Below are 19,175 nucleotides of genomic sequence, written 5' to 3'. Positions count from 1 at the left end.
AATTCTGAAGATCTTTTCCGAATTACTAAAGCCAAGTTGATCTGAGCCTAACAACATTTTTTTCGTGTAAAGATGCCCATTTCTAAGTCGAATCACTTAGTTATACTAAACAAGTATATACTTATGTACTCTCCACCATGGATTGCGTAGAAACTTCTACTGAAGCCGATGGCAAGGTATCTTAAAACTTCCTAACACCGTAATATATACCACATAGTCCCTACGTGGTATATATTAAACTAAAAAAAGGTCGATTAAATACGTATATAATTAAGTTTAAAGTTTCTATAGAAATAAAATTTTGACAACTTTTTCTATAGAAGTAAAATTTTGACAAAATTTTCTATAGAAATAAAATTTGGAAAAAATTTTCTATAGAACTAAAATTTTGACAAAATTTTCTATAGAAATAAAATTTTGTCAAAATTTTTGGTAGATTATTTTTGGCTGGAGTGGAAACCATGATTATGAACCGCTATGGACCAATTTTTGTGTGATTGGGTATCGGCTATATATAACTATAGACCGATATGGACCAATTTTGGCATGGTTATTAGCGGCCTTATACTAACACCACGTTGCAAATTTCAACCGGATCGGATGAATTTTGCTCCTCCAAGAGGCTCCGGAGATCAAATCTGGGGAACGGTTTATATGGGGGCTATATATAATTATGGACCGATATGGACCAATTCTTGCGTGTTTGTTAGAGACCACATTCTAACACCATGTTCCAAATTTCAACCGGATCGGATGAATTTTGCTCCTCCAAGAGGCTCCGGAGGACAAATCTGGGGATCGATTTATATGGGGGCTATATATAATTATGGACCGATATGGTCCAATTCTTGCATGGTTGTTAGAGACCATATACTAACACCACGTACCAAATTTTAACCGGATCGGATGAATTTTGCACCTCTAAGTGGCTCCGGAGGTCAAATCTGGGGATCGGCTTATATCGGGGCTATATATAGTTATGGGTCGATGCGGACCAATTTTTGCATGGTCATTAGAGAACATATACCAACACCATTTACCAAATTTCAGCCGGATCGGATGAAATTTGCTTCTCTTAGAGGCTCCGCAAGCCAAATCAGGGGATCGGTTTATATGGGGGCTATATATAATTATGGACCAATGTGGACCAATTTTTGCATGGTTGTTAGAGACCATATACAAACACCATGTACCGAATTTCAGCCGGATCGGATGAAACTGGCTTCTTTTAGAGCAATCGCAAGTCAAATTTGGAGGTCCGTTTATATGGGGGCTATACGTAAAAGTGGGCCGATATGGACCAATTTTTACATGGTTAGTAGAGACCATATACTAGGTTAGGTTAGGTGGCAGCCCGATGTATCAGGCTCACTTAGACTACTCAGTCCATTGTGATACCACATTGGTGAACTTCTCTCTTATCACTGAGTGCTGCCCGATTCCATGTTAAGCTCAATGACAAGGGACCTCCTTTTTATAGCCGAGTCCGAACGGCGTTCCACATTGAAGTGAAACCACTTAGAGAAGCTTTGAAACCCTCAGAAATGTCACCAGCATTACTGAGGTGGGATAATCCACCGCTGAAAAACTTTTTGGTTCGGTCGAAGCAGGAATCGAACCCACGACCTTGTGTATGCAAGGCGGGCATGCTAACAATTGCACCACGGTGGTTCCCATATACTAACACCATGTACCAAATTTCAGCCGGATCGGATGAAATTTGCTTCTTTTAGAGCAATCGCAAGCCAAATTTGGGGGTCCGTTTATATGGGGGCTATACGTAAAAGTGGACCGATATGGCCCATTTGCAATACCATCCGACCTACATCAATAACAACTACTTGTGCCAAGTTTCAAGTCGATAGCTTGTTTCGTTCGGAAGTTAGCGTGATTTCAACAGACGGACGGACGGACGGACATGCTCAGATCGACTCAGAATTTCACCACGACCCAGAATATATATACTTTATGGGGTCTTAGAGCAATATTTCGATGTGTTACAAACGGAATGACAAAGTTAATATACCCCCATCCTATCGTGGAGGGTATAAAAAAACTTTACTTGGATCCAAAGATTTTGACTTTCCCTTAAGGATTTTGGTATTGATTCCGAGTTAAAGATTCGACTTCTTTAAAATTCAGGCGGTTTTTGGCAGTTTTCTGCCTTTCAATGAAGGTCGCATAAAATTAAAATTAAGATACTGTAGTGGCCGCTTTGATACGGAAAGTAAAATCAACTATAAGACAAAATAGATTTTTCAAATTAATTTCGTTGTGCGACACACTTTTGTCGATGAGTGTAATCTGCATTCAGCTGTATGAACAAACAAAATATGATTTTTTGCTCTATGTGTATTTACTCATTGCTCTTTGTTATACATACGCCCAAATAAATTGAACACCTGCATTCTTGTGATCTTTGCTTGATTACTACGTAAAACCAAAAATGTTTCAATGGTAATTTTTTTCTTATGCGCTTCTTTTTGCTCAGTGGTGAATTTTGTCCGAACTTCTACATTAGCTTACACATGATGATTCATTTTTTTTATTACGCAGTTTGTAATTGGGCTATATTAAAGAAGTCTATACGCGAATCCCTCTGTACATAATAACATATTTATTCAGTGAATTCCATAAATTAACTATATTTATTAAATAAATACCATAAGAAAATGTAGTGGAAAATTTTAAAAATCGGATTTTTATTTAAATCCTATAAAATCGAAATTTAAATGACCAGGAAAAATTTCGTAAGTGCGAATACCAAAATTTATTTTATGTTTCCCTGTGTTCATTAGTGAAATTTGGGTAAATATTTTGTGATCTATCGGGGAAATGGCAACACCACTATTCGCGCAGTTTTGACATTATTCTTTAGGCATCATAGAGAAAATCAAAACTCCTTTCTTTCATCGATTCGGGTAAAAACGTGAGCTTCCTTCCTCTGTGAAACGGCAACCAGATCACAGCTAAAGTGTTTCTATCCAAGAGAAAAAAATCAAAATTTTTCATTTTAATCAGCAAGTGATTTATAAATTTTCGTGAAACTTCTCCACTGATCACATTTTTACTTTAATATTTAAACAGTATTTTCTAAAGGTAAATAATTTTGTGGATTATTTGCTTTCTCGCCAGAATTTAACATTTAATTAAACTTTGCTAGATAAAATACAATACTTCCAATATATCTGCAAAAAAATCTGGGAAAACGTGACATACATTTTTTATGCTCACGCAACGTTTCGAAGTACGGAAACCTTTTTTTCATCAAAAGGATTGCTACTACCCACAGGGTAGTAGCTTCATAATTTTTGGAAAAAAGACAATCCTGAAATTTCGTTTTCCTGCCAGAATTCTTGATACCAAAATTTGGATGTAAATCTCGACACATGTGCTCCAATGATATAATGGCTTAGAACATTTTCATCACTATAAATGCTTGGATTTTTTTAATCCCATCGCCGCATTTTTTACCCTGTCTCGATAAAATCTCGATGCAACTGGAGTTTGATGCCTTTCTATGATGCCCAGACCACTGTGACATCTACAAATTTCCGGAATATTAATGAAACCTGATATGATCGTCATAACAAAAAAAAAACATAATTATAATTATATCTTCATTTCATCGGCTATAGTTGGTAAAATTCGTAACTATGAATTCTAAGTTTTCAATTGGAATTGAAATCTAAAATTATTTTTATAGAACATGAAAATTTAAGCAAACATTTCAGATCGTTTAAGTGTATAAAATTATATATTGAGATGTTGCCATGAGTAAAATTAATTTGGGAAATGTGCATTCAAAAATATTATCACGGCGTAATCAACACCCTTTAACATAATTAACATTTACATCACAACAGCATCATCGACCACATGGAGGCCTTCATCATGATCGAGTTGTTGGTAAGTTTTTACTCTTTATTATTTCCTCCATTTTTTCGGTGTTGAGTTATTTTATTTTTTCCCCTTTAATACAATTATCTATGCACATACATATCGATAATTGAGAGAGCACAAAAGAGTATGGTGTGATATTATTGTCTTTTTTTATTATTCTCTCTATTTTTGTAAAGACTATTTAATCTCCAAATAACTGGTTTACCATACACTAAGCCTCTCTTATGATCTCTCTTTTATTGTGCTCATAGCAAAAGGGCAGGTTTTATTTGTTTTGTTTTGATTCCATGGTATAATTTCTTTATGAGTGAAAGTTAGATATTTTGATTCTTAACCCTATTAGGGACGTAAATTTTGTTTCCTCTTTTTTAATATTAATGAGTAAAATTTCCTATTATAATATAAATTGAATAATTTTGAATTGATATAATTTAAAATTTAACTAAAATATGTTAGAATCATATACATATAATCGATTAATAAATATTTGAAGGTAATGATATAAAAATCATGGCTCGGTAAATTATTCTTCATAAGTGTTTTCAAGGAATGAGGCCATAAAAGAAAATAATTTTGGTTAGGGGTTCTGTTAAAATTTATGCCAACAGAACATTGGTATGGCGAGGGTTTTGAGGCAATTTATCCCAATTACATCTGGGATACATTTAACGTTGGCAATTTTTAGAAAATACTCCTGTCTCTATTTACCTTTCATTTGTGACTAGAGTGGGGAAAATCTTTAATTTTTTGTAGTTTTCTCTAGTCATTTCGGTCCATGTAAGATTTCATTAATTACTCAAATAAATAGGGAGTCTGAAATAAAATAATGCTGTGATGGGAAAGTGGTTGTGAGAGGAAAGGACACGAACCCCCCACCCGATTGTGCTAGCGAAAGAAGGCTCCCGCAGTCCTAAGTCTTTCACAATTCTAAGATGTTATGATATTCTTTACAAAACTTACATCCCTATTCAGATATTGGTCTGGTACATTACAGTATTTGGCGCCCAACGTGGGGCCGAAAAATGCCTCTGTCTTTTTGGCTCTTATTAGATATATAGATTTCATCACGTAAATTCATTTTGGGCAACGTCAGGGTGCTTGTTACTTTTTTTTGAATAACTGCTAAAACCTATCTGGATTTTTGACCATTTGATAATTTATTCGATTAGTTAACCGATCAGGATTTTTGGTTAGTATTTTCAAAAAGTAGGGCATTCATCGTTGATTGAGCTCATATGAATTTCTATTTTATTGACCTTTATGTACCACTTTGGCGAACTTAGGGATCAGAACCTGTAAATCAATTTTTGGATTTCTCTAATTTTGCTTATGGCATTTTACAGACCTTTGATTTGCAGATGTGAGATTTTCGGCAACAAGCTCTATTCTGGTGTGTTTCACAAAGTTCCGTACATTAGGTATTTTTAGTTGTACAATAGACTGGTTTTGATTTCCAAGTAGTTTTAGAAATTGCCCAATTTTTTTTTTTTTATTTGTTCTTTTCTTTGGCACTCATATCCTGTATGAAAACACTGATTATCTATATTTTGGAAAAACAAACACATACTCAATTTTGTTTTTGTTGTTGCTTGAGGAAAACATATAGTTATTGTTTTCCTTCTGTATACATATCTTTGATTCTTATTTTCTTGATTCGTGACATTATTTTAATTATGTCTGTTCCACGGACTCCTCCGGAATCTAATTCCGTACAATCCGCATTGGAACCGGCCAGTATTGCGCCTTCATCATGCCAATTATGTAATGAGATTATGTCAGAAGGGCAAGACTGCCTCATAATAAGTGAATGTTCTCATCCCTTTCATCGGGCGTGTATTGAAGGATATTTGAGTACCACTTCTCAATGTCCTGTTTGCAAACGTCCATGCCAATTGAATGAATTAAGGGTTCTTGTTATAGTACCTAAGACTGTGAACTCTGGTAAACATTTCCAAAAGGGAAAACCGAGAGGAGCATTGTCGAAACACTATAACACTCGAAGTAATCGTAACCTTTTCCAAGAGCATAATTCGCAGCTCGATCTCAGCTCTTCTGTGGATATTGCAGGTTACGTGACACCTAATAGAGATAGAATGCGTCCAAACCAGGCGGGCCCGGTCCAGGATGATCCACGGCAAAACCCTCGTACAGTTGCGACTTCTATTGATTATAACGAAATTAACCGCTTAATAGAGACTAATTTGACTCGTCTATTACAGAACTTTAATATTACGTCAAATCCCAATCAGAATTCTAACTCTAACAATTCTCAGGAACGGGGTCTTAATTTACATTCTGGACCGAATGTTAGTGTGCCTAATAACGCACCGAATTTTAATTCGAACCCTCCTGAGGTCCGGAATTCGTTGTCGTCTCCTCCTGGTAATAATCCAGTAAATAATAACGGACAAAATTTTATTAACTTATCTCCCAACATGTACTCAAACTCCGGAAGTAATGGAATTACCTCTGATAAAGCTACCTCTATAATCCAGAGTTGGAACTTGAGGTTTGATGGATCTTCTACGGGGTTGAATGTGGAAGAATTCCTTTATCGAGTTAGGTCGTTGACTAACGATAACTTTAATGGTGACTTCTCAATTATATGTCGAAACTTGAATACACTGCTAATGGGGAAAGCTAAGGAATGGTACTGGAGATACCATAAGCAGGTATCATGTTTTAACTGGAACGATTTTAGCGATGCGATTCGAGCTCAATATAAGGATTATAAAACATCTTACGACATTAGGGAGGAAATAAGAAACAGGAAACAAAAGCCTAATGAGTCATTTGATGTTTTCTTTGAATCCATATCGTCTATAATGGATAGGCTACCTGTTCCCATGTCGGAGGAAGAACTCATTGAAATATTACCCAGGAATCTTCGACCTGAGGTGCGACAAGATTTATTATATGTGAAAATAAATTCTATTTCTCATCTTCGACAACTTGTCCAAACACGGGAACATTTTCTCAGCGATGAGTATGTCAGGAGAAACTTGTCGACACGAAATACTCTCATAAATTCAGCTCCTAGAAAATATGTTTCCGAAATTGATGGAGAACATGATTCGGCTGATGAGCTTTCCCAAACTGTTGATGCCATATATAGGGTGGCACCCAACCAAAAATGTTGGAATTGCGACGAAGTTGGCCACCATTGGCAAGATTGCGTGCGCGATCGAAGCATTTTTTGCTATGGGTGTGGAAAGAAAAACACGTATAAACCGAACTGCTTTGACTGTAAAAACAGACAACATGTTAAATCAAAAAACTCGATAAAAATGGATCCCCAGATCGAATAAATAATCAGGTGGATCCCACTTTTCATGCTAAGAATCATTTCAATAAAAATACCCAGACTGAAATTTGCAACAATCATTTAGATTTTTCTTCGCATAAAGACGAGACAAATAATAGTTATATGCCCAAATTTATTTTGAAAAGACCAGATAATTTGGAAACACAATTACTTCAACGAGAACCAGCTTTTCTGTATCCACGACTGCCATATCATGAACGACTTGTTCAATACATGAAGAAACGTAATGCTATTTTTGATATTAATTTTCTTTCGGCTACTCGTAGATCAAAGCCCAAACGGTCTACTTTACGATTGAGAAATTATTACAGGACAAGAAAGATTTGCCGCAAACTCCTGGTTTCGGTCATAATTTCCAAACCATCCGACAGGAGATATTTTGCCAAAGTTTCTTTCCTGACCTATGAGGAATACGGACTGTTAGATACTGGTGCTAGCATCAGCTGTATTGGGTCCGATTTGGCTCTCCAGGATTTTTCTAAACTTCCCAATTTTTCACGATGTAAATCACACATTCAAACTGCTGATGGCACTTCACAAAGAGTAATTGGATGGCTAGATGTTAATATTTCATTTCGTGGCAAATCTAAGCCATTAAAAATTTTTATAATTCCATCTATTTCTCAGAGATTAATCCTAGGGATTGATTTTTGGAGAACTTTTGGTTTGATTCCTAACGTTTTGGAATCTGTCGATTTTGTAGCTACGGAAAATTCTTCTGTGAGCACTTTTACTTTGAAACCAGATATAGAATATGAGAAAATTCAGGCACTTGATCATTCTGATGTGGATAAATTTCCATTATTAGAACAAGAGGCGAAGCAATTGGAATCAGTTATAAATCTATTTCCGAGTTTTGAAGCCCAGGGTCTTGGAAGAACCACCTTGATTCGTCATGTGATTGATGTGGGTGATGCCACCCCAATAAAACAGCGGTTCTATCCAGTATCCCCTGCGGTGGAAAAACTGATGTTTGGGGAAATTGATAGGATGCTTCAGCTGGGTGTAATAGAACCATCAACCTCAGCTTGGAGCTCTCCAATGCGGTTGGTGGTTAAACCAAATAAAGTCAGACTTTGTTTGGATGCAAGGCGTCTGAATGCTGTAACCAAGAAAGACGCCTACCCATTACCCAATATAGAAGGAATCTTTGCGCGATTGCCGAGGGCAAACTTAATATCCAAATTGGATTTAAAGGATGCCTTCTGGCAAATTAGCCTGGACGAGAAGTCCAAACATCTGGCGGCATTTACAGTGCCCGGAAGGCCATTATATCAGTTTGTGGTCATGCCTTTCGGGCTCTGTAATGCCCCGCAGACGATGTGCAGGCTAATGGACGAGATCATTCCTCATGACTTACGCCACTGTGTGTTTGGTTATTTGGATGATCTCGTCATTGTGTCGGAAGATTTTCCTTCTCATATTGAGGTACTGGTGAGGCTGTCTATGCAATTTCGTAAAGCAAATCTTACTCTGAACATCTCGAAAAGTAAGTTTTGTGTAACGAAGGTTAATTATTTGGGTTATCTAATCGGAAACGGAGGAATCACCACCGATCCTGAAAAGGTTATAGCTATTTCGAACTGGCCAGTACCTAAAAATCTGAAGCAAGTCAGAGGATTTTTAGGACTGGCTGGTTGGTATAGACGGTTTGTACCGAATTTTTCGTCTGAAACCTTTCACATTACTGAGGTTTTAAAATCTAAAAGGAAGTTCAATTGGACTCCCGAGGCCCAGTGTGCGTTTGAAAAAGTGAAAGGTTTACTGACAACTTCACCTGTTTTATCCAATCCTGATTTCGAAAAGAAATTTTATTTACACTGCGATGCGAGTGACTACGGCATTGGCGCAGTCCTCGTGCAGTTAGATGAAAACGGTCAGGAAAAGCCCATCGCGTTCATGAGCAAGAAGCTCACAACTGCTCAGCGCAATTATAGCGTCACTGAGCGTGAGTGTCTTGCTGCAGTGGAAGCGATAAAACGATTCCGATGCTATCTGGAACTACAGGAGTTTGAGGTAGTTACGGATCACTCCAGCCTTCTATGGCTAATGCGGCAACCAGACTTAAGTGGGCGGTTAGCCCGATGGGTCTTCAAGCTGCAACCCTATAAGTTCACCATTAGCCATAGAAAGGGGAGTGAACACGTAGTTCCAGATGCATTGTCACGCATTCAGAATGACGAAATATCTGGTATTGATCTGACTGAGCCAGAAATAGATCTGGAATCACCACATTTTTCCGACGAGGAATATATTACACTGCGGACCAAAGTTAATGAAAATCAGTCTAAATTTCCTGATTTGAGAGTAGTGGACGGATTTGTTTACCATAGAACTGAACACTATTCGGGTGAAGAGGGGCAGGAACAAGGGGCGTGGAAACTGTGGGTACCTTCAGCACTTCGAAGACAAACGATCGTCAGGGCTCATGATTCTGCGGTGGCAGCACATGGAGGCATGGCCAAAACGATTGATTTGCTGCGAAGGAATTTCTTTTGGCCTGGTCTTGTACAAGATGTACGAGAATACGTCAGGAATTGTGGAGTTTGCAAGGGCACGAAGGCGCCCAATATGATTTTGAAGCCCCCTATGGGAAATCAGCCCATTTCAACCCGTCCATTTCAAAGGCTCTACATTGACCTTTTGGGGCCTTATCCGAGAAGCAAGTCCGGTTACATAGGTATCCTAATTGTCTTAGACCACTTAAGTAAATTCCATTGGTTGTGCCCTCTTCGAAAATTTACGTCGAGTGTAATCCAGGAATTTTTACTACATCATATTTTTCATGTTTATGGTGTACCGGAGACCATAGTAAGCGATAACGGTAGCCAATTCAGAGCAAACGAATTAAATGCATTTTTTACCAGCTACGGCATTAATCATATATACACTGCTCTTTATTCGCCGCAAGCCAACGCCTCTGAAAGGGTTAACCGTTCGCTTATTGCTGGTATCCGGGCATATCTGAAAAAAGATCATCGCATGTGGGATCAACATCTTAGCTCAATTAGTTGTTCGTTACGAAATGCTATTCACCAATCTATAAAATGTTCGCCTTACCACGCATTATTTGGCTTTGATATGGTGACCCACGGGTCAACATATGGCCTATTAAGGGGCCTCAATCTACTTAATGAGCCTACTACAGGTATTTGTCGTGACGATCAGCTCCAGCTCATAAGGAATGAACTAATGAAACATATTAAAGCTGCCTATGATAAAAATCAACAACAGTACAATCTTCGTGCCAGGCCACAAACTTTTAACGTTGGGCAAATAGTTTTTCGACGAAATTTTCCCAAAGCAATTTCGAAAAGGGGTTCAATGCTAAGTTTTCACCAGTATTTCTCAAGGCAAAAGTTCGCGAAAAATTAGGAAACAACTACTATGTCCTGGAGGACATGGATGGAAAAATCGTAGGGACATTTCACGGAAAAGATATCCGTCAATAATGGAAAAATTGGTATGCGCCTGAGATATTTACCTTTTTCCCATTTAATATCAATTTTATAAACAATTAATAGTGGTTGAACACTTGCGAACAACATTTTGAATATGAGATACATTTAGATAGGTAACTTTTATAACAATCAATAGCAAAAACAAAAAAACCGTAAAGAACTTTACATATCATACTAGATATTCACTGTCAACAATATAGACTTGAATGAAATTTGAAATTTGATAGAAAAAAAAATTGTATTTATTTGCGAATCATATTACCGACCATTTTCCATCTTATTTCCCATTTGAGCAACAGGGAAATAATCTGGTTTGTAGTGGCCGCTTTGATACGGAAAGTAAAATCAACTATAAGACAAAATAGATTTTTCAAATTAATTTCGTTGTGCGACACACTTTTGTCGATGAGTGTAATCTGCATTCAGCTGTATGAACAAACAAAATATGATTTTTTGCTCTATGTGTATTTACTCATTGCTCTTTGTTATACATACGCCCAAATAAATTGAACACCTGCATTCTTGTGATCTTTGCTTGATTACTACGTAAAACCAAAAATGTTTCAATGGTAATTTTTTTCTTATGCGCTTCTTTTTGCTCAGTGGTGAATTTTGTCCGAACTTCTACATTAGCTTACACATGATGATTCATTTTTTTTATTACGCAGTTTGTAATTGGGCTATATTAAAGAAGTCTATACGCGAATCCCTCTGTACATAATAACATATTTATTCAGTGAATTCCATAAATTAACTATATTTATTAAATAAATACCATAAGAAAATGTAGTGGAAAATTTTAAAAATCGGATTTTTATTTAAATCCTATAAAATCGAAATTTAAATGACCAGGAAAAATTTCGTAAGTGCGAATACCAAAATTTATTTTATGTTTCCCTGTGTTCATTAGTGAAATTTGGGTAAATATTTTGTGATCTATCGGGGAAATGGCAACACCACTATTCGCGCAGTTTTGACATTATTCTTTAGGCATCATAGAGAAAATCAAAACTCCTTTCTTTCATCGATTCGGGTAAAAACGTGAGCTTCCTTCCTCTGTGAAACGGCAACCAGATCACAGCTAAAGTGTTTCTATCCAAGAGAAAAAAATCAAAATTTTTCATTTTAATCAGCAAGTGATTTATAAATTTTCGTGAAACTTCTCCACTGATCACATTTTTACTTTAATATTTAAACAGTATTTTCTAAAGGTAAATAATTTTGTGGATTATTTGCTTTCTCGCCAGAATTTAACATTTAATTAAACTTTGCTAGATAAAATACAATACTTCCAATATATCTGCAAAAAAATCTGGGAAAACGTGACATACATTTTTTATGCTCACGCAACGTTTCGAAGTACGGAAACCTTTTTTTCATCAAAAGGATTGCTACTACCCACAGGGTAGTAGCTTCATAATTTTTGGAAAAAAGACAATCCTGAAATTTCGTTTTCCTGCCAGAATTCTTGATACCAAAATTTGGATGTAAATCTCGACACATGTGCTCCAATGATATAATGGCTTAGAACATTTTCATCACTATAAATGCTTGGATTTTTTTAATCCCATCGCCGCATTTTTTACCCTGTCTCGATAAAATCTCGATGCAACTGGAGTTTGATGCCTTTCTATGATGCCCAGACCACTGTGACATCTACAAATTTCCGGAATATTAATGAAACCTGATATGATCGTCATAACAAAAAAAAAACATAATTATAATTATATCTTCATTTCATCGGCTATAGTTGGTAAAATTCGTAACTATGAATTCTAAGTTTTCAATTGGAATTGAAATCTAAAATTATTTTTATAGAACATGAAAATTTAAGCAAACATTTCAGATCGTTTAAGTGTATAAAATTATATATTGAGATGTTGCCATGAGTAAAATTAATTTGGGAAATGTGCATTCAAAAATATTATCACGGCGTAATCAACACCCTTTAACATAATTAACATTTACATCACAACAGCATCATCGACCACATGGAGGCCTTCATCATGATCGAGTTGTTGGTAAGTTTTTACTCTTTATTATTTCCTCCATTTTTTCGGTGTTGAGTTATTTTATTTTTTCCCCTTTAATACAATTATCTATGCACATACATATCGATAATTGAGAGAGCACAAAAGAGTATGGTGTGATATTATTGTCTTTTTTTATTATTCTCTCTATTTTTGTAAAGACTATTTAATCTCCAAATAACTGGTTTACCATACACTAAGCCTCTCTTATGATCTCTCTTTTATTGTGCTCATAGCAAAAGGGCAGGTTTTATTTGTTTTGTTTTGATTCCATGGTATAATTTCTTTATGAGTGAAAGTTAGATATTTTGATTCTTAACCCTATTAGGGACGTAAATTTTGTTTCCTCTTTTTTAATATTAATGAGTAAAATTTCCTATTATAATATAAATTGAATAATTTTGAATTGATATAATTTAAAATTTAACTAAAATATGTTAGAATCATATACATATAATCGATTAATAAATATTTGAAGGTAATGATATAAAAATCATGGCTCGGTAAATTATTCTTCATAAGTGTTTTCAAGGAATGAGGCCATAAAAGAAAATAATTTTGGTTAGGGGTTCTGTTAAAATTTATGCCAACAGAACATTGGTATGGCGAGGGTTTTGAGGCAATTTATCCCAATTACATCTGGGATACATTTAACGTTGGCAATTTTTAGAAAATACTCCTGTCTCTATTTACCTTTCATTTGTGACTAGAGTGGGGAAAATCTTTAATTTTTTGTAGTTTTCTCTAGTCATTTCGGTCCATGTAAGATTTCATTAATTACTCAAATAAATAGGGAGTCTGAAATAAAATAATGCTGTGATGGGAAAGTGGTTGTGAGAGGAAAGGACACGAACCCCCCACCCGATTGTGCTAGCGAAAGAAGGCTCCCGCAGTCCTAAGTCTTTCACAATTCTAAGATGTTATGATATTCTTTACAAAACTTACATCCCTATTCAGATATTGGTCTGGTACATTACAATACGGACCTGATATATTGAATTTTCATTTTTTTTCAATATAACATATTAACAAAGTTGTTCATGTACCAATAAATTTTAATTTAAAACCCCAAATTATAACAGATACTGCAAAGAAAAAAATGTTTCCGTAAATTCAAAGCAATAAACTTTAGACCAAAAATACAAAATCATTAAATTAAGTCTTAGCCTACAAAGAAAAAAGTAAACTGTTTTATAGCAAGAATGAATTACCTCGTGCACAAATTGAACTAAATTATACTTCACATTGTGAGACTTCCACAAAGCGTTGTTAAAACCAGGAAAATTTAATGCCCTGGTGTACTTTATAACTACAACTCACGAAATTACACCCTCTCATAGAAGACAAAATTAACTAAACTTAAGACGGAAATCATTAGCGCCAAATCATGACCATTTTAATCATACTGTAGTTCATTCTCACCATTTTTGGGAATCGTACGAAAATTTTCTTTGGCTGAAAAGTCCCAGGTCTGACACATAGATGGCATCGCTAGTATTAAATGCATATTATTTTTATATAGTACCAACCTTCAAATGATTCGTGTCAAAATTTGACGTCTGTAAGTCAATTAGTTTGTGAGATAGAGCGTCTTTTGTGAAGCAACTTCTGTTATTGTGAAAAAAATGGAAAAAAGAAATTTCGTGTTTTGATAAAATACTGTTTTCTGAAGGGAAAAAATACGGTGGAAGCAAAACCTTGGCTTGATAATGAGTTTCCGGACTCTGCCCCAGGGAAATCAACAATAATTGATTGGTATGCAAAATTCAAGCGTGGTGAAATGAGCACGGAGGACGGTGAACGCAGTGGACGCCCGAAAGAGGTGGTTACCGACGAAAACATCAAAAAATTCACAAAATGATTTTGAATGACCTCAAAATGAAGTTGATCGAGATAGCAGATGCCTTAGAGATATCAAAGGAACGTGTTGGTCATATCATTCATCAATATTTGGATATGCGGAAGCTCTGTGCAAAATGGGTGCCGCGCGAGCTCACATTTGACCAAAAACAACAACGTGTTGATGCATCTGAGCGGTGTTTGCAGCTGTTAACTCGTAATACACCCGAGTTTTTCCGTCGATATGTGACAATGGATGAAACATGGCTCCATCACTACACTCCTGAGTCCACTCGACAGTCGGCTGAGTGGACAGTGACCGGTGAACCGTCTCCGAAGCGTGGAAAGACTCAAAAGTCCGCTGGCAAAGTAATGGCCTCTGTTTTTTGGGAAGCGCATGGAATAATTTTTATCGATTATCTTGAGAAGGGAAAAACCATCGACAGTGACTATTATATGGCGTTATTGGAGCGTTTGAAGGTCGAAATCGCGGCAAAACGGACCCATATGAAGAAGAAAAAAGTGTTGTTCCACCAAGACAACACACCGTGTCACAAGTCATTGAGAACGATGGCAAAAATTCATGAATTGCTTCCCCACAGACCGTATTCTCCAGATCTGGCCCCCAGCGACTTTTTCTTGTTCTCAGACCTCAAAAGGATGCTCGCAGGGAAAAAATTTGGCTGCAATGAAGAGGTGATCGCCGGAACTGAGGCCTATTTTGAGGCAAAACCGAAGGAGTACTAGCAAAACGATATCAAAAAATTGGAAGGTCGTTATAATCGTTGTATCGCTCTTGAAGGGAACTATGTTGAATAATAAAAACAAATTTTGACAAAAAAATGTGTTTTTCTTTGTTAGACCGGGGACTTATCAGTCAACCTGTTAGTTCATATTGAACTTATGTGTACGGTAATTGAACTTTATATATACATACCTTAAAAAAACTATATACATACTTAAAAAAACTAAAATTTCATTGGGGCTGTGGAAAATTAAAAAAAAAATAATAATAAAATTTAACTAGAAAAATATAATTAAAAAAAAAATAAGTTAAATTTAGCCTTAGTTTAACTATGGATTTTTTTTTCAGTGTATAACATATTTGAAACTTTTTTATCTTTAATAATAATTAAAAATATATTTCTCGTATTTCTTTTAATCAAAAATGTTTTGTTTTTACTTTAAGGAACATTTGCCTTTCTTCAACGACATGCAAATTTGACGGGGGTAGAGGGATTTCAAAGATTCGTGTTCTAAACTTAAAGAAGGAAACTTTTAAATCAAAGATTACAAACTTTCTTTTAATTAAAAATTCTTTATTTTAAAGAAATTTGCGCTTAATATTGTGTAAATTCCATGACCTAAAATTTAGGTTGCATAACCTTTCATAAGAAGTCAGTACTTTTTTTTTAGTGCATAAGGCAAACTGACTTCATTGAAAAGTTTATAGACTTGTGGACAAGAAAAAAACTCTATATCAGAGAAATTCGTATTCTATGCTAAGCAAAACTGGCATGTGTGTTTTAGGAACATGACATTTTTTGGCTCACAGCAATATGTTTTCCAGTGTATATATCACCTAAAATCCCCATTTTGAGAAGATGTGTATCGGAATCAGGTTTTTGTTTCTTTTTACTATCTTTTATGTTCAGTAAAATATAAAAAAAAATTAAAATGGTTGCTTGAATAGCGTAAAATGGTTTATGCATCACTTAAAAAAAGGAAATCCAACATGCTCTGAAAAAAATATTTACATGATATTAAAGATTACGCAACTTACATATTAGATTGAGAAATTTACAAAATATTAAGGATAAATTTCTTTAACATAATGAAATTTTAATTAAAATTAAGTTTATAATCTTTGCTTCCAAAACTTTTTTCATTAAATTTAGGACACAAATTTTGTAAATGTTCGTCCCTCCTTTAAAATCACATGTCTTTGAACTAAGCCTTATTCTCCTTAAAGTAAAGAAACACATTTTTGATTTAAAGAAATTGTCCTTAAATTAACTGATATATTGAAACTTTAGATTTAATATAAAAATACTTCAAATATAGCTACGACTTATTTTGAGAATTTACCGTCTTTGGTTTAAAGTCTTTTTGGAAACATTTTGTACTTTGAACTATCCGTTATAATTTGGATTTTTAAACTGGCATTTATTTGTACGTGAGTATCTTTATTAATAAACCGCGAAAAGATAATGAAAATTTTATAAATGAGATATGTATCCTTATTTTAAATTTATTGGTCCTAGATTTAAAGCCAGATAGGTCGCTAAAAAATGTCTTTATTTTAAAGAAGCCGCATATTTGGCTCGGAATCAATACCAAAATCCTTAAGGGAAGGTCAAAATCTTTGTATCCAAGTAAACTTTTTTTTTTTGAGTGTGGAGTTTATATGGGGTCTATATGTAATTATGGACCGATATGGCACAAATTTTTCGTATACACCGATCCTCAGATGTGGCTTAAGGAGTCTCTTGGAGGAGCAAATTTCATCCGATCCAGGTGAAATTTGGTAAAAATTGGTCATATCGGGTTATAATTATATGTAAACCCATCCCCAGATTTGATTTCCAGAGATTCTTGAAGGTGCACATTTCATCCCTTCCGGTTGAAATTTGTTGCATGGTCATAGGTTAGGTTAGGTTAAAGTGGCAGCCCGAATAAGATTCAGGCTCACTTAGACTATTCAGTCCATTGTGATACAACATTAACTAAAAGTAACTATTACATATGGGCACTTCTAGTTTTAACCGCTGAACCTTCGTGATTATTTTTCTTTGTTGAACCAACCAGATTGTTCCAAAAACATTAGCAGACTGCTTAAGTTAACGTTTTCCAGATCCGCCAGTAATCTGAAACTATATGCGCCTAAAAGTTGCTTGCGCTTTGCACAAAATGCAGGACACTCACACAAGAGGTGTTTAATTGATTCCTTTTCCTCCGCATCATGACAGCTCATACAATAGTAGTGATATCTGGCGTCTCGAGAACACAAGCATATCTAGTGTGCGGTTTAAGTTTAAATGGGGCCATATTTGCTTGATGTCGTAACAACCCTTGCAATTCTCCCATCGAACATTTGCCATCATGACAGCCTTCTCACGCAGTAAGAGCTTGCAGGTAGCCAGAGGCATACCAACAGATTCTAGTTCCCCTGGAATATGTAAGGTAGCTCCTAGCCTTGCTAGCTCATCTGCTTCGCAGTTCCCCGGTATGTTCCTATGGCCAGGCACTCATATTAGATGAATATTGTGCTGGTCAGCCATCTCATTGAGAGATTTGCGGCAGTCGATGGCCGTTTTCGAGTTGAGGAACACAGAGAGCCACCGTGGTGCAATGGTTAGCATGCCCGCCTTGCATACACAAGGTCGTGGGTTCGATTCCTGCTACGACCGAACACCAAAAAGTTTTTCAGCGGTGGATTATCCCACCTCAGTAATGCTGGTGACATTTCTGAGGGTTTCAAAGCTTCTCTAAGTGGTTTCACTGGAATGTGGAACGCCGTTCGGACTCGGCTATAAAAAGGAGGTCCCTTGTCATTGAGCTTAACATGGAATCGGGCAGCACTCAGTGATAAGAGAGAAGTTCACCACTGTGGTATCACAATGGACTGAATAGTCTAAGTGAGCCTGATACATCGGGCTGCCACATAACCTAACCTAACCTAACACAGAGTCCAAGGATTTTATTGCAGGTTGACTGTCTGAGTATATATTAATGCCAATATTGCTTGGAACATTACTTCTCAGCCAATTCACCACCTCTCTTATTGCCAATATTTCAGCCTGAAAAACACTACAGTGATTAGGTAATCTTTTCGCTATTCGAAGTTCCAGATCATTAGAATATACTCCGAAACCCACTTGTCCATCCAATTTGGAGCCATCAGAGTAGAAATCTATATATCTTTTATTCCCCGGGGTCCGTGTACACCACGCCTCACTGTTGGGAATTAGAGTCTCGAACTTTTTGTCGAAAAGTGGTCTCGCCAAAGTGTAATCCACTACGTTAGGCACATCTGGCATTATTTTGAGGATAGAACTGTGACCGTAACTTTTTTCCGACCACAGCTGACTGTTTGGACAAAATGTCTAAAGGCAATAGATGCAGTATGACATTAAGGGCATTTGTTTCTGTCTTGCTGAATGCACCTGAGATACACAAGCACGCCATACGCTGAACTTTGTCTAAACTTGTCGGCTGGTGAAGTGCCGGCCACCAGACTACAAAACTATATAGCATTATAGGTCTAACCACTGCCGTGTATAGCCAATACACAATTTTTGGTTTTTGGTGGTGCGTGGTCTTAGTCTCTGGTCTCTACCAACCATGCAACAAATACGTCTTTATTTGTCAAAAATTATATATAGTCCCATATAAACGATCCAAAAATTTAATTCGGTAAGTGTTCCCACAACCTAAGTAATTCGATAGTGAGCGTACGGACGTAACATATGTACTTGTTGAATCAGATTTTGTTTTAAGCAGAGAAAATATATTTTCTCCAAGCCCAACGCGAGTCATATCTTCAATTCAAATTCTATTAGTTATGTCTTCCGATGCTTGTCTCGGACATAGACAAGCATGTTAAATATTCCCCGT

The 19,175-nt window shown here is 36.0% G+C and overlaps 1 protein-coding gene across 2 annotated transcripts in view; it reads right to left on the bottom strand.

The window, feature by feature from the left end:
• The window catches only part of LOC142228228 (anoctamin-2-like), a 46,540-nt gene that overhangs the window by 9,129 nt on the left and 18,236 nt on the right, over positions 1 to 19,175 (bottom strand). The window lies entirely within an intron of this gene.

Source organism: Haematobia irritans, chromosome 3 (genome assembly GCF_050003625.1).
Source record: "Haematobia irritans isolate KBUSLIRL chromosome 3, ASM5000362v1, whole genome shotgun sequence".
NCBI classification, from domain to species: Eukaryota; Metazoa; Arthropoda; class Insecta; order Diptera; family Muscidae; genus Haematobia; species Haematobia irritans.
This window is presented reverse-complemented; position numbering and strand designations above follow the sequence as displayed.